Source organism: Fringilla coelebs (assembly GCF_963513975.1).
Source record: "Fringilla coelebs genome assembly, chromosome: 30".
Classification (NCBI taxonomy): domain Eukaryota; kingdom Metazoa; phylum Chordata; class Aves; order Passeriformes; family Fringillidae; genus Fringilla; species Fringilla coelebs.
The window spans coordinates 2,370,404-2,376,403 of record NC_140056.1 but is presented as its reverse complement, the minus strand read 5'-3'; positions in this window follow the sequence as shown (position 1 = coordinate 2,376,403).

Sequence of the window (6,000 nt, the reverse complement as noted above, 5' to 3'; positions counted from 1 at the left end):
GCCCTGGCCCGCGGCACCTGCGGCCCCGGCGGCCCCGAGGAGGACGTGGCGCTGGGACGGTGCCTGGAGCGGCTGGGGGTGGCCGTGGGGGACTCGCGGGACACGTGGGGACGGGAGACCTTCCACCCCTTCCCGCCCGAGATCCACCTCACGCACCGCTTCGCCCGCGGCTTCTGGTACCCGCGGTACTGCTGGTACCCCGTGGTGGACGTGGGTGACAAGGTCACTGTCACGCCCTGGCACTGTCTGGGCAGCTGGGGGGTGGTTGTGGCCCCCCCACGAGTGGCTGTGCCCCCCCAAGGACCCCCCGTGTGTACCCTCAGTAGCCGCTGTCACCCTGTGAGTGGCCGCAGCTCTCCTCGGGTGGCATCTTTGCCCACCACACCCGGCTGTCACAGTCACAGACCCTTGTGTGGCTCTGGTGTCCCCACCGTGTGTGGCCAACACCCCCCGCATGTCCCTGGCCACCTCCCACGGCCGTGTCACCCTCGAGGTGCAGCCACGTGTCACCCCCGTGCCCGGCTGGCATGTGGTGCCACCAGGGCCATGGGGGACCGTGGGGGACCGTGGCATCGCCCCCAAATCCCTGCCAGGACCTGGCAGTGCCAGGACATCCCTCCACTGTGGAGCTGTGCACCCCCTGTGTGTGACCAGCGTGTCCCCCACGTGTGACCTCCGTGTCCCCCACGTGTGACCCCCGTGTCCCCCACGTGTGACCCCGTGTCCCCCCCACACCCGGCCGCGGGTCCCCCCCGTGTGTCCCCGGTGTCCTTGGTGTTCCCTGCCCAGCCGTGACTCCCCTCCCGTGGCCGTGTCCCCCCGCCGTGGGACGCAGCCTCCAGCCGCGGTGTCCCCGCTGTCACCGGTGTCCCCGCTGTCACCAGTGTCCCCTCCGCGTTCCTGTGGCTGGCGCTGCCCCCACCTTGCTCAGTTCTGCCCCTTCCCCACCTGCCCCGTGCCACAAAGGGGGTGGGGGGCCCTGGGTGCCCGGTGCCACCCCCAGCCCCCTCTGTCCCCGCAGGGCCCGCAGTGCTGCTCGGACCTGGCCGTGTCCTTCCACTACGTGTCCGGGGAGGAGATGTACGAGCTGGAGTACCTGAGCCGGCGGCTCCGCCCCTACGGCTACCGACCCCGCTACCGGCCCCCCCTGACCCCCCCCGCGACCCCCACCGCCCCCGGGACCCCCGCGGTCCCCAACGCCACCCGGAGCCACCCAGGTCCCCAAGCGCCCAAAGCCCCCGAGCCCTGCCCGTCCCCTTCCCGGGCCCCCCCGCGGTGACGGGGGCCCCAAATTTGGGGGTTTCCTGCAGTGGGGAGGGGAGGGGAGCCCCCCCCGCATCGCCCCTGGGACCCCAAACGCCCCGAGCCCCCCCCCGTGTCCTGCGCCCACCTCAACCCCCCTTCCCCGCGGACCCGCGTGGCCCTAATTAGCGGCTGTTAATGAGCTTTGCGGGGATTGGGTGGCCCCGATCCGGGGGTGCCGGGAGCGGGGACACCGCGGGACGGGGCCTCGGGGCTTTGGGGGGACCGGGGGGGATCCGGAGGTGTCTGAGCAGGACAAGGGGCTGGGGGAGGGGGGAAGGGTCCCACTGGGGGGGCTCTGGGTGATGGGACCCCGACAGGACCCCAAGGGGGGGACAGCGCCAGGCCCCTCTGTGGGGACCGTCCCCTCCTGTCCCTCCCCGTCCCCACCGCCGCGGCTGAGGTGGCCGTGTCCCCCCTGTCCGTGTGACCCTGCTGGTCCCCGTTTGTGGCCGTGTCCCCCTGTCCGTGTCACCCTGCTGGCCCCCGTTTGTGGCCGTGTCCCCCCTCTCCCTGTGACCCTGCTGTCCCCGTTTGTGGCCGTGTCCCCCCTGTCCGTGTCACCCTGCTGTCCCCCGTTTGTGGCCGTGTCCCTCCTGTCCCTGTCACCCTGCTGGCCCCGTTTGTGGCCGTGTCCCCCCTGTCCGTGTCACCCTGCTGGCCCCGTTTGTGGCCGTGTCCCCCTGTCCGTGTCACCCTGCTGGCCCCGTTTGTGGCCGTGTCCCCCCTGTCCGTGTGACCCTGCTGGCCCCGTTTGTGGCCGTGTCCCCCCTGTCCCTGTCACCCTGCTGGCCCCCGTTTGTGGCCGTGTCCCCCCTGTCCGTGTCACCCTGCTGGCCCCGTTTGTGGCCGTGTCCCCCTGTCCCTGTCACCCTGCTGGCCCCCGTTTGTGGCCGTGTCCCCCTGTCCGTGTCACCCTGCTGGCCCCGTTTGTGGCCGTGTCCCCCTCAGGTGTCCCTCCATGGTCACAGTGACCCCCTCAGGTCCGTGTTGTCCCCGTGGTCCCCCCGTGTTGCCCCCCGCCCCCCACGGACCCCGCGTGGCCGTGACCCTGTGACACCACCCCCATCCCCCCACCACGGGCTCTGCCCCCCCCGGTCCTTGGACCCCCCCCAAGTGACCCCCCAAGCTCCTGGGGGCGGCCAGAGGGGGAATTTGGGGGGTCGGGAGCAGTGGAGGGGTCCCCACAGCGGGGGGAGCCGCCCCTCATTCCTGCCTGGGGACCCCAAACGCCCTGGGACTCCCCCCCACCCCCTCCCCCAACCTCCCGCGCCCCCCAGGCGGACCCTGGCGGCCCTAATTAGCGGCTATTAATGAGCTTTGCGGGGATGTGGTGGCCTTGATCCGGGGGGTGCGGGGAGGGGCAAAGCGGGGCTGAGGGATTGGGGGGGGCTGGGGGGACCGGGGGTCTCCGCAGGACACAGAGCGGGGGGAGGGGAGGGTCCCACTGTCACGCTGGGGGGGTCTGTGGGACCCCACGGTGAGGGGAGAGCCGGGGAGAGAGGGACAGGGGGACAGGGGGACAGGGGGACAGAGAGACAGGGGGACAGGGGACACGGTCCGAGCGGGGACAAGGACGGACCCCGCAGCTGCGGGGGGCTCTGAGCTGGTGGCAGCGAGGGACAGCGGGGGTGGGGGGGGGGGGTAGCAGGGGACACTTGGGGACCGTCCGGGGGTGACGGCAGCAGCGGCCGGGGACGAGGAGGGGACAGTGGGGGTGGGGGCTGCTCAAGGCTGGGGCAGGCACAGGGCGGGGGGGTTTCGGTCCCCCCGTGTCCCTTTGTCCCCTCGCAGCCCCCCCGACCCTCCCGGGTGTCCCCTCCCCATCTCCGCACTTCGCTGTCCAGCTGCGGCCGGGCGGGGTTGGCTCCACCCAGTGCCACGGGCCACGCCCACATACGGACACACCCCCACTAAGCCACGCCCATAAGGCAGGCACCGCCCCTGCTCTCAGCATCTTAGCCACGCCCACCTTATTTAAATCACAGCCGCGCCTGCCGATCAAGCCCCGCCCTTTTAAATAATAATATATTGCTTGACCACGCCCCCTTATTCTCATTTACATATGGGCGGCAGTACAGCAAGTCACCGGCCCCCCAGGCCCCGCCTATCTCATTATTATGTAAGTCCCGCCCCATATCAGATGACCACGCCCACCACGGTGCTGTCCCCAGGCCCCGCCCCCTCCGCTCCGCTCCGGTCAGAGCGGCGGCGCCGGTGACCGGAGGGGGGCCCGGACCGGAGCAGCGACCCCTCCCCCCATCGGTGTCGTCCGCCCAGTGCCCCCCCAGTACCCCCAGTGCTCCCAGCGGCCCCCAGTGCCCCCAGTGCCCCCCCCAGTGCTCCCAGTGTCCCCTGTGCCCCCCATGTCCCCTGTGCCCCCTCGTGTCCCCTGTGCCCCGCCGTGTCCCCTGCGCCCCCCGCACGCTGTGCCCCCCATGTCCCCTATGCCCCGCTGTGCCCCCTGTGCTCTCCGCGTCCTCTGTGCCCCCCCGTGTCCCCTGTGTCCCCTCGTGTCCCCTGTGCCCCCCATGTCCTCTGTGCCCCCTGTGCCCCCCCGTGTCCTCTGTGCCCCCTGTGCCCCCCATGTCCCCTGTGCCCTCCATGTCCTCTGTGCCTCCTGTACCCCCCCGTGTCCCCTGTGCCCTCCGTGTGCCCTGTGCCCCCCATGTCCCCTGTGCCCCCCATGTCCTCTGTGCCCCCTGTGCCCCCCATGTCCTCTGTGCCCCCTGTGCCCCCCATGTCCCCTGTGCCCCCTGTGCCCCCCATGTCCCCCGTGTGCCCTGTGCCCCCCATGTCCCCTGTGCCCCCCATGTCCCCTGTGCCCCCCATGTCCTCTGTGCCTTCTGTGCCCTCCGTGTGCCCTGTGCCCCCCATGTCCTCTGTGCCCCCTGTGCCCCCCATGTCCCCTGTGCCCCCCATGTCTCCTGTGCCCCCCCGTGTCCCCTGTGCCCCCCGCACGCAGTGTCTCCTGTGCCCCCCATGTCCTCTGTGCCTCCTGTGCCCCCCCATATCCCCTGTGCCCCCCCATATCCCCTGTGGCCCCCCATATCCCCTGTGCCTTCCATGTCCCCTGTGTCTTCCATGTCCCCTGTGCCCCCGCACGCTGTGCCCCCTGTGCCCCCATGTCCCTTATGCCCCCCGTGTCCCCCGTGCTCTCCATATCCCCTGTGCCCCCCCATGTCCCCTGTGCCCCCAGCGTTCCTGCCACCACCGTGTCCCCTGTGCCCCCCGTGTCCCTTATGCCCCCCGTCCCCCGTGCTCTCCATGTCCCCTGTGCCCCCCCTGTGCCCCCAGCGTTCCTGCCACCACCGTGCCTTCTGTACCCACCATGCCCCCTGTGCCCCCTTCATGTGCCCTGTGTCCCCCCGTGTTCCCCGTGTCCCCCGCACGCTGTGTCCCCTCTGTCCCCCTGCGTTCCTGCCACCCCCGTGTCCCCCTTGCCCCCCCCGTGCTCTCCATGTCCCCTGTGCCCCCCGTGTCCCCTGTGGGCCCCTGTGTTGTGCCACCCCCTTGTCCCCCGTGCCCTCCATGTCCCCTGTGTCCCCCGTGTCCCCCGTGCCCCCCCGTGTCCCCTGTGCCCCCAGCGTTCCTGCCACCACCGTGCCTCCTGTGCTCACCATGTCCCCTGTGCCCCCTCCATGTCCCCCGAGTCCCCTGTGTCCCTCCGCGTTCCTGCCCCCTCCATGTCCCCTGTGCCCCCTGTGTCCCCGGTGGGCCCCTGCGTTCCTGCCATCCCCGTGCCCCCCGTGCCCCCCGTGTCCCCGGTGTCCCCTGTGCCCCCCGTGTCCCCGGTGCCCCCCGTGTCCCCGGTGTCCCCCGTGCCCTCCATGCCCCCCGTGTCCCCTGTGCCCCGGTGCCCCCCGTGCCCTTCATGTCCCCCGTGTCCCCGGCGCCCCCCGTGTCCCCCGTGTCCCCGGTGCCCCCCGTGCTCCCCGTGTCCCCGGTGCCCCCCGTGCCCCCCGTGCTCCCCGTGCCCCCCGTGTCCCCGGTGTCCCCCGTTCCCCCCGTGTCCCCTGTGCCCCGGTGCCCCCCGTGCCCTCCATGTCCCCCGTGCCCCCCGTGCCCCCGGTGCCCCCCGTGTCCCCGGTGCCCCCCGTGCCCCCCGTGCTCCCCGTGTCCCCGGTGTCCCCTGTGCCCCCCGTGCCCCCCGTGTCCCCGGTGTCCCCGGTGTCCCCGGAAGGACGAGCCGTGTCACAGCACCAGTGTCCGACATTGTCACGTACTTACAGTCACACCCGAGAGATGAAAACGCTGTACACAGCCCGGACCCCCGGGCCCCCCCAGCCCCCCCGGGCCCCCCCGGGCCTGGGCCCCCCCCCACCGACCCCTCCCGCCCCCCGACCCCCCCCGGGCTCCCTGGCTCGGCCCCGCCGGCCCCGCCGGGGCTTCTCGGGGGCGTCACAGCTGGGGCGCCCCTACATTCATGGGGGGTCCCGGGCGGGGGGCGCGGCGGCCCCCCCAGGCCGGCGGGAGGGGGTCGGGGGTCCCGCCGGCCGTGCCCCCCCGCGGGGGGAGGGGCTGGCTCTATCCTATCGCTGAACAAAGCAATAAATTAACGGGGATCCCGAGGGGACGCCGAGAAACGGGGGGCGGGGGGGGGGGGGGTCGGGCCACGGGGGGGGTGGCAGGCCACGGAAGGGGGGAGGGGGCGTACAAAAGGTTGTTGTAGAAAAGGAGGGGGGGTCGGGGTCTGCT